Consider the following 10360-nt stretch of genomic DNA (forward strand, 5'->3'; position numbering starts at 1 on the left):
TGGTGAACGGTCTTTTTGAGAATGATTGAACATGGTATAGAACCTGAGATAGAAATTGTTGCTGTTCTGAAAGCCTGCTTATTAGTCAATCGATCCCTAAATTTGAAACTTGTGTAAAGATGTAAATTATGAAGGAGTTGAGGAAAAATCAAGGTCAACAAAAGGAAGATGGCTGAAAAGGAGAGAAATACCTCATCCAGATAATTTTGAACATCTCGCTATCTGGGTAGCTGTCACTTCTGAAGCTGTCATCTTTTGAGATTTCACAAGTAAAAACTACGCTATCAACTAAAACAAGGACGATACAAGCTTAAACAACGCATTGAAATTGTTGATATTTACTACAGAAATGATGAACAATTTTGCAATCACGTTTCTCAAAAACAAAGCACTTGTGGGAGGTCGTGAAGAACCTTCTCAGCCGGTAATGGTAAAACTAATGAAAAACTTTGAGCTCCTGAGTTGACAAGCTCCTGAGTTCACGTCATTATCAGTAATTCCCCCATTCTTTACATCACCAAATAATTCAAAACCCACCCAAACTCGTCCTGAGCCACGACATCTCCCGTATCTCCCATTTTCGACTCTGACATCGAAGATGCCCCTGAATTATAGAGATCTACGATGTGAATAACTAGAGACGAGATATATGTGGAAGTTGCCGGGGCAAAATTAGGGAAAGTTGGGCCATAACTCCAGCCCGTCTTCTGCTAGCTTAGCTAGGGGGTATCCTATTTATAACGAAACTTGGTAAACGCCCGTTAACTTTCTGAAATAATAATCGTGTATAACGGGCGAACCCGTGGGTCAGCAGGGAACTGTTCCTGCTGTACTTCGTCCGCTTCGAGGCCGCTGGGATGCTGGATGATTCTCATCTGATGGACCGCGGGAGTTGGGTTTGTGTGGGAAAGTTTTTGGTTTTGAATTCTGCATGAAGGGTTGGGTCAGAAACGCCGGGAATTATTCAATCAACTCGTATGCTGTCGAGTTTGAGAGGAGAATTTGGCATTTCAAATTTTTTGAATATTGCTGCGAGTGGAATCTCAATTCAATAATATTATTTCATGCATAATTTTAACCAATTTGGATGATGATGCAGAGAGATAGGTCTAATAACCTATTTTTTTTCGAGGTATATAACTTTAAGTTGGCATTACTGTTCAAGATGAAGACCGATTCAACAACTGTCAAGTGATTTATTCTCAGTTTAGTTTGGCAATTCATCATGAATAGACTCACGCCTGAACAACGCTTGCAAATAGTGCAATTTCATTTCGAAAATAATGGTTCTGTGCGGAATACGTATCGCGCACTACGTCCATTTTATTTTGTTTAGCGATGAAGCGCACTTCTGGTTGAATGGCTACGTCAACAAACAAAACTGCCGCATTTGGAGTGAAGCTAAGTGTAATAAGTGTATGTCGAAACACCGTAACATCCAGAAAAACTGACTGTTTGGTGCGCTTTATGGGCTGGTGGAATCATTGGTCCGTAAAAACGATGATGTCCAGAACGTTACAATCAATGGTGATCGGTATAGAGTCATGATTACTAACTTTTTCATTCCTGAATTGAACAACCATGATGTCCAGGAGCTGTGGTTCCATCAAGACGGCGCAACATGTCACACAGCTCGTGCCACAATCGATTTATTGAAAGACACGTTTGGTGACCGCCTAATTTCACGTTTTGGACCTGTGAATTGGCCTCCAAGATCTTGTGATTTAACACCGCTAGACTAGTTCTGTGAGGCTATGTAAAGGCATTGGTCTATGCGGATGAGCCACAAACCCTTGACCATTTGGAAGACAACATTCGCCGTGTTATTGCCGATATACGGCTACAAATGTTGGAAAAAGTCAATCGAATAATCCATCGTTGTTTTATTGCAATTTGAAGTTCTATAGCTCTAAAAAAACACCCTTTATAAGTATACCTCAAGGGTGTAATCGACGTCTGAACGAATGAACGTTCAAAAGTATCTAACTTCACGTCATTGCTTTCCTCTTTTTTTAACCATTTCTAAATGACGTGTGGTAAATAAATATCTATAACATACATAAAAAATGTTAGATTCTGGATATTCCCCCAAAAGATCAAACCCTAAAAAACTGCCATCCAGGTGTCGACACTAAATCAATCCAAACCTTTAATTCCACACTCGTCCATCACTCCAAAAAAAAAATAGACGAACGGATCCGAATGAGCGGCAATATTTCACGGATCATTGCCTCCAACCCCCCACTCTCCCCCCACCCCCAGAACGCAGAACGGCCATCGAATGGCGCCGTAAATCTACCCGCCCCAACTTTTACAATTTTGTTGCCAACTTTCTAATTCAACCACATTTGGCAAATTGATTTATTGCCCGGGCATGCAGAGCCCCCTTGGCAAATGTCCAGTTCTCGCCTCCCCCCGCCGCCTTCAACCCCCGAGTTTTTCGCCACGGAATTCGGCGATAATGAATCGAGACAGTTTCCGGACGTCCGGAAGAGAAAAACGGGACGGTTTTAGTTTGTTGGCCGGCTTGAATTTATTCGGGTATAAGTGTCACTGATGTGTTAGGTCTATTTGGAGTAAGATATTTGTACTACATGTCTATTTGATGATGACATGATGACGCAATTTTTATGTCATTATAGGTTGATAGGTGACATAATGAAGGTTGATGAAATAGAGTAATAAACATAGATATAGTTGGAGAAAGTATACGCAATTTTTACATGTCCCCAACATGGTTAGATTACCTTGTCGGATTTTGATATAACGAGTGTTTTTTTTCGAGGTATATAACTTTAAGTTGGCATTACTGTTCAAGATGGCGATCGATTTAACAGTTGTCAAGTGATTTATTCTCAGTTTGGTTTGGCAATTCATCATGAATAGACTCACGCCTGAACAACGCTTGCAAATAGTGCAATTTAATTTCGAAAATAATGGTTCTGTGCGGAATACGTATCGCGCACTACGTCCATTTTATTTTGTTTAGCGATGAATCGCACTTCTGGTTGAATAGCTACGTCAACAAACAAAACTGCTGCATTTGGATTGAAGCTAATCCTCAAGTGTATGTCGAAACACCGTTACATCCAGTACTTCTTCAAAAACGATGATGGCCAGAACGTTAATGGTGATCGGTATAGAGCCATGATTACTAACTTTTTCATTCCTGAATTGAACAACCATGATGTCCAGGAGCTGTGGTTCCAACAAGATGGCGCAACATGTCACACAGCTCGTGCCACAATCGATTTATTGAAAGACACGTTTGGTGACCGCCTAATTTCACGTTTTGGACCTGTGAATTGGCCTTCAAGATCTTGTGATTTAACACCGCTAGACTTCTTTCTGTGGGGCTATGTAAAGTCATTGTTCTATGCGGATAAGCCACAAACCCTTGACCATTTGGAAGACAACATTCGCCGAGTTATTGCCGATATACGGCCATAAATGTTGGAAAAAGTCTTCGAAAATTGGACGTCCAGTTTGGACTACATCCGAGCCAGCCGTGGCGGTCATATGCCAGAAATCATATTTAAAATGTAATGCCACAAGATTATCTTGCGAATTAATAAAATTCATGTCAATCGAATGATCCATCGTTGTTTAATTGCAATTTAAAGTTCTATAGCTCTTAAAAAAACACCCTTTACTTCCTCTATCTAATTCTCTGCTCCTTACAGAGCATTGTCGCCTTAGGGAACACCTCATGAGAATGGGTCTAGCAGAAAATGACAGGTTCAGATTCTGTGGGAGAGTTGGAAGAAACTTCGGACCACCTGGTGACGGAGTACCTCGCCATAACTAGCCAGTGCAAAATATGCTTTGGACAAAAAACTTGTAGAAGTGAGGAATTATCATCTTTTAAGCCATCCCAGATATTGGATTTCATTAGAACTCTCAAACTGGAAGGCGAACTGTAGATCACGTTATAGATAAAATAGCTGTGATGAGAGGCACAATAGAACTCTCGGTTAATTAAATCTAATCTGCCTTTAAAATTATCAAAACATTAAAAACCACCCACTTTTTTGTCGTGGTATAGTTAGTACTTCACTGGAAGTAAAGTAAAAGATATTTGGACAAATTGATAATCTGATATTCTCTTCAAACATGCAAAACTTCAACAATATATCTGCCGCCAAAAGACTAATGCTTACCTCACTAATTTGTTTTTTTCGAAAGTTGATGTGGCCATCCAGTGAAGTGACAAATGTGGAAGAAAATAATCAAAAAAATTTAATTTGAAAACCCAAAGAGACAACTGACTGAAAAAACCATCCTTTTTCCTGTATTCCTAACCTCAATTCCAGGAATTGCATCTCGACAATTATCAAATTGCCGAGCCACCCTTGCCAAGGGTTTGCGGTCCTGACAAAGGCAGGACACAAAGACTGTTTGTGAAATATATTCCTTTCGAAATTTCGTGTTTTCCTTTGATACAGCCGAGGACGCCGCGACTTCGGGAGTAATGGCGGCGATAAAAAAGCCACTTCCATTCGACGCCCATCTCGAGATAATAACGGCGAGCTGCGAATCTTGGGGAAGATGATATGTTTTAAAGGGGAATGAGGGTTGGTTGTGCTTCTTCGGCATATTCTCTGATTATCGGGGCGGTTTTCGTTTTGCCTTTTGCTGTGGTTCATTTGGGGTGGAAGGGGGATTTTAACCTACAACAAAAAAATCGAATTTCGAAGAATTCCAGAAAGGGTGCTCATCCATCCAGATATTGATCCTGCCCGATGCTGGCTTAGCAGATAGAGGAAAATATAAGATTAGGATAGACCAGGAAAATTTACTAGTGAGTTTCACGAATTTCTAATACGTAAGGGTAAAGGAGCTTTGTCCTTCGAATGCAATTTCTTCTCATGAAAAAAAGAGTTTTTAGAGGACAAAGAGAACTGAGTAGAGGAGAAATAGGGTGAGAGCAGATGCTTTCCAAACTTGGTGTTGTAGAGGTTGATTTCAAAACCACTTTTTTCACCTCAATGTTTTTGAATGTTGAGATATCATTTCGAAATTTCAATATTTTGTACTGTTAAAAACGGCTTTTGAATGATCCAAAGATTACTCCGTGAGTTGAAATTTATCATTTGAAATTAGCTCGGCTCAAAATTCTCGAATATTGAAGACTTTGTGATGAAATGAATAGAGCAATCTGTTACATGAACGAGCACTAAAAAAAAAGGAAAAAGTTCCATATTCCATTACAAATACTTTGATTAAAAGGTCAGCATCCTGTGCATCTCTTTGCTGACCTAGCAATGCAGTAATACCATAAAATATCTACCTAGAAAATACATTAGTCACCATGCTTCGAGTACCTGAACATATTGGTATTAAAAGAAATGAACTTGCCATAAACTCGCAAGAAAGTAACCAAGGGTAGTAACACATACTAAACCTGAACTCTCATTCTGATTTGTGAAAGAACATATCAGAGCAGCAGTATATTCAGGAATGCTAAATTATTTTGGGCGAATACACCAAGACTAACGCAAACAACAAAAGAGCTCAAGAAGCTGCAGTCGTATAGTACATCCAAAGTCACTTGGAGGAAGCCAGAAGATTTCGATTTTAGAAAGCTTGTCCAAGTTTCCCGAAATTCCTTCGGGACCAGTGAATTGATTTCCTAACAATACTTTGAAATAAACCCCGGTATTTAGCGGATCGTGGTATCCACTTCAAAAGGACATCTGGCCAAGCGTTTTTATGGACTAGTTCAAGTGACTTTGGATTGGATATACCTATCTTCAATATTGTATGGGCAGATGAAATTTGCAGACTTTAAAGTGGTACCGCTCAACATTTGGTTACTATACAAACTTCCAAAGCTGGTTAACCTTAAAAGCAGGCCCATTCTGAATCCACAGCGTGGAAGTTAAAGCTTTCATAAGCCTCGTCAAATTTAGGAAGTTTTAGCTGTCACCTGGAAAAGATTTTGAATGGGTATGCCCAGATGTGTGCTCTTCAAAAAGACCAGGACTGAATTCTTTGGGAATTGATAAGCAACAATGAATGATCAAACTGATTGTATCTCTGAGGGATTGTTTTCAAACCAATCAACTCTCATATCATTGAATCATTAGTATTGCATTATGTTGTTTTATCCTGAAATTCTTTGCATTTTTTTACGTATCTTCATTCTGATCACTAGAGAGTATTTTTATTATTTGAACTGGGGAAGTTGTGGCTCGGTAAGCCTTCCGGGAACTGCGACCTTGTAGTTCTTTTGTTCTTTACCCTACTCATTCATGGAAACCCAAGGAGGTCGTCAATGACGTTGATAAAACTGACAACCCTTAGGAGCCTTGGCCGTTACCTCTCGGGTATCCAGGACAGGCTTCCCCATATGAATTGTTGTTAGGCCAGCCAGCTCTGTATACTTGCATACCATGTGTTCGGCTGTTTCTGCTCATGATCCACAGAGCCTGCAAATCTCATCTGCTGACTTTCCCCTACGGTACAAATGATGGTACCGACAGTGCCCCGTCAGCAGTCCCACCATCGCCCGAAGTTTGGCTCCTGACAGCTTCAAGAGCTTTCTGGCGTAGGTAGGTTAAATCATCATGAATCTTGGCCTGAATAAATCCAGGAGTGATTGTCCTTGGTTATCCTGTTATTAAACTCCCATTTCTGGAACGCTGCCTTATATTGGTCATTTCCTAGCCCACAGAAAGGCTCAGGTCCAGCAGATGTTAACCTTGATACACTTTTTGCAAGTTCATCGGCTTTTTCATTTTCTTCAACACCACAGTTTCCTGGTACTCATAGTAGAGTCACTGGAGAGTAAGAAGTTTGCCGTTTAATTGAACAGTTTAACATCGAATATTTATTTGTTCTTCGAGTTCGTTATGGTCACATCAATTCTTATTCAGTATCACGACTGAATACACAAAAAAGATTGTTGAGAACCAAAAGAAAAATTGACCTTCATCTTCGAAATTTGGTGTGGTGATGGATGAAATCACAAAAACTAAAGGTCGTTACACACGACGATACCTATCCACCCAGCATGGCGACTTCATTTCAAACCTCCTTCTTCCCCCCCTTTCCTCCTCTCTAAGGTTTTCCCTCTTCTCCAAACTCAGGTGGAACTTGACTCCGAAGTTTAATTTCGCGATTTAAACTTTCAATTAGTCCGTCAAGTAAAAGCTCAGGGTCTAGCAGCAGAATAAGCCTCGGCTGCTCGGACCGAGAACAACTTATTCATATATACGGGATAAAATTGAAACAGAAATTCCGTTTCTGTACGAATCCGCTTCTTCCAGCTACGTGATTAATTCAAAAAGGTAATTGAGTTCGTGATTCGTAGAATTCCGCTTCAAATATTAATCCAAGATCGTGTTGTCGGAAGTATTTATTTCCGGTTCGAGACAATTAAATTAGCGGTTTCTCTGAGGAGACGAGAGATCGGAGGCTGGGATTCAATGGGATTGAAGATGCTGAAGAGCTGTCAACTCGAATGTATTTTGCTTCTGGCTCTGTGGAACGGAAGGAAGGAATGTTATATTAGCTAAGCTTTGAAGGTTGAATTGGTTGTTTTTTTTCATGAACTTGTTTAGGTTGTATCGTTGAGCTGAGAAAAAAAGATAGAATTGCTTCCACTTGAATTTTTATATAAGGTGTACAGGGTGGGCAAATAAGCGAGGTAAGCGACTATATCTCAGGATCCACTCATAGTAGAGACTTGCGGTAAGAATTTTTACCACTAAAGTATACAAGAAAACACACTGGAAAATGTTTTGAAGTTCATATCTCAATCGCTAGGGGGCGTAATAGCTATCGTCAAGTAGAAAAATTAATTTTACTCGAAAAGATTTCATATCAAGTTGAAGAAAACATATCATCACGGTAATCCTTGGAAAATTCTCTATCTTTTTGAATTGTCACTTTCGATTTTACGACATCAAATAAGGGTAGGGGAAAGGGAGAAATCGGAGTGATTGAAGGGCCTGTAACTTCAGTTCGGCTCAACATTTTTGAGCAAATTAGATTTCGCCTAAGAGATAATATCTTGTTGATTGAGGACAAAATATATTCATGATGAATTTGTTTTTGCTGCTTTCGCTAGGGGGTGCTGAGTCAGAAGTTCATTGTTTTGTTTATTTTACTCCGAAATTTCAAATATAATGATAAGATTTTCACAACAGAAACAGAAGTTCCATCAAATCTGCATGAAAAAACATGAAGGTCGCAAAGCAATAGTTTCAGGCGTTCTGGAGTTATAACCGTAAGAAGATATTAATTCTTCAACTGATGCACTGCGAAAAACCAAATTGTGTCTTTAGGTTCTGACAAAAACAGAAATCCCATCAAATTTGTATAAAAAACTAGAAGGTCGCAAAGCGATAGCTTCAGGCGTTCTGGAGTAATGGCCGAAAGAAGACACAATTTAGTTTTTCAGTGCATCAATTGAAGAATATCTTTTTTCGGCTATAACTCCAGAACGCCTGAAAAAATGGGTTCAATACGCTAATTTCTAGCATAGAAAATCATGGGGATATGCCGTCCATGCTTTCACATCAACGGCCAAACTGAATATTCCCGGTTCCAAGGTCATGCTCATTATTTGTTGGAATCAGGTCGGTGTGATGTATTATGCGTTGTTGAAAAATGGGATAATTTCGATAATCCCAAGCGCAGAAAAAGCACGGTTCCAAGGTCATTCTCAGTATTTGACCAGCTTCAAAAGATGATCAGTTTCTTCAACGTGGGAATCGTACGCTGCCCGAAAGATGGGAGAAAGTAGTGGCCAACGATTGATTTTTACAATAAAGCCTCGAATTTTGGAAAAAAAACGACGGAAGCAAAGTTGTACGGCTATGTAGATTCACTTATTTCCAAGAATGCACATTGTTTATCCTGAAATTTGACTTTCATCCCAAACTTCCCATTGACCCCTCCACTTTCCTCAAAAACATCCCAATCAACCGAATAAACGTCAAACGTCGAAAACAACCGTCCAATAACCATTGGCGTAACACACGATCAGTTCTCCATCAACCCGCATTCTCTAGACCATAAAGCAGTCCATTGATCATAGGTCGAGATCAAAAGGACTGGCCCCACGACCGCACCAGCAGGACTCGAAGTAATAAGATTTCACATCCGGGTGCACACCTCCGGAAGAGCAGGCGGCTCCAGACTCCGGCAACGTAGTCTCAAGCGGACATAATGCGTTTCCCAGCTGGGATTCCCCCCGCAGCTCCCTGCAACCCGCGCGGCAGACGTATACACTGTCGGTTAAAAGGAAAAACGAATTATATTTCACGATAATATCTTCACCCGTTATTCTTTTCGTGCCACGCAAACGGACCGTACCCGGAGTCCCGGAATGATAAATAAATATGCTCGCAGGTCTCCGGGGACCTGTTAATATCCGTAGAGGACCCTCCGGAATATTTTCCACTGATTATGATTTCCACCGGATTTATTAAGCCGCCTCCTCCTACTCAGTTCTCGGATTTTTCCGGGTTTTGTTAAATGTAGCTTCCCTAATCCCCTTCATTACGGAGGAAGATAGGTTCTCGGATCATTTCGGATTATGCCGGCTTCGTTTTCTTAAAGAGGAAAATTCCGATTTTCTCCGTTCCGGATTTTGCGTTGATCGTATTCCGGGAAAATGAATAATCCGGATCAACGAGCGTCCGAAATAAAGCGATTTGTTCGAAAAAAAAGGCTGAAATTGGTGTAGGAAACTGTAGAGAAATGGAGAAGTTCCAGAGAGGAACGACCAGATGGCGTTTGCTCCTAATTGTTACTCATTGCTTCAAGTTTATTGGCTTCGTTGATTTCCAATCATAATTCGACCAGGCATCTCAATGTATGAAAAATGGTTAATTTCAAATATTAGTACTGTTTTGTGTAGACCTTTATACCCTAATAAGAAAAGCTGTTTAGAAGACTCTGGTTAACGCTGATTCCCAGGGTGCTCCAAGTAGACATAGCGATCAAAGCTACAAATGAAATATTATCATAAGACTTGAACCGGGGGCATATTTGAATAGTTTTATCCACTTTGCCAATTAAAAACACAGTTTTTCATTGATCGCTTAATTTTTCAATAAGATATCTAAAATACTGGTGTGTTCACTGATCGGATTTTGCTCAAGATAATTCTAGCGACTTGGCTTGGTATATGTTCCTTTACTCTTTTCTTCCTCAAGGTAGGTTTGCTGTACTATTAATTGTCAAATCAACGGCATCATTTTAAAATTTTCAATTGTTCTGTCAAAAGTCAAAAGATTGTTGGTTTAATCTCAAAACATGACATTGACAGAAAGACGACTTGAGCGCCATAAAAAACGATGCGGAAATCAAGTGAAGAGGGTCCAATACCATTTAAATCCAAGAAGGC

General features: G+C 40.0%; 1 protein-coding gene across 1 annotated transcript in view; it reads left to right on the forward strand.

Moving 5' to 3' along the window:
• LOC123671676 overlaps positions 1–10360 on the forward strand; it is a 111494-nt gene that overhangs the window by 42409 nt on the left and 58725 nt on the right. The gene's annotated exons all lie outside the window — the stretch shown is intronic.

This window comes from Harmonia axyridis, chromosome 1 (genome assembly GCF_914767665.1).
Source record: "Harmonia axyridis chromosome 1, icHarAxyr1.1, whole genome shotgun sequence".
Taxonomy (NCBI): Eukaryota; Metazoa; Arthropoda; class Insecta; order Coleoptera; family Coccinellidae; genus Harmonia; species Harmonia axyridis.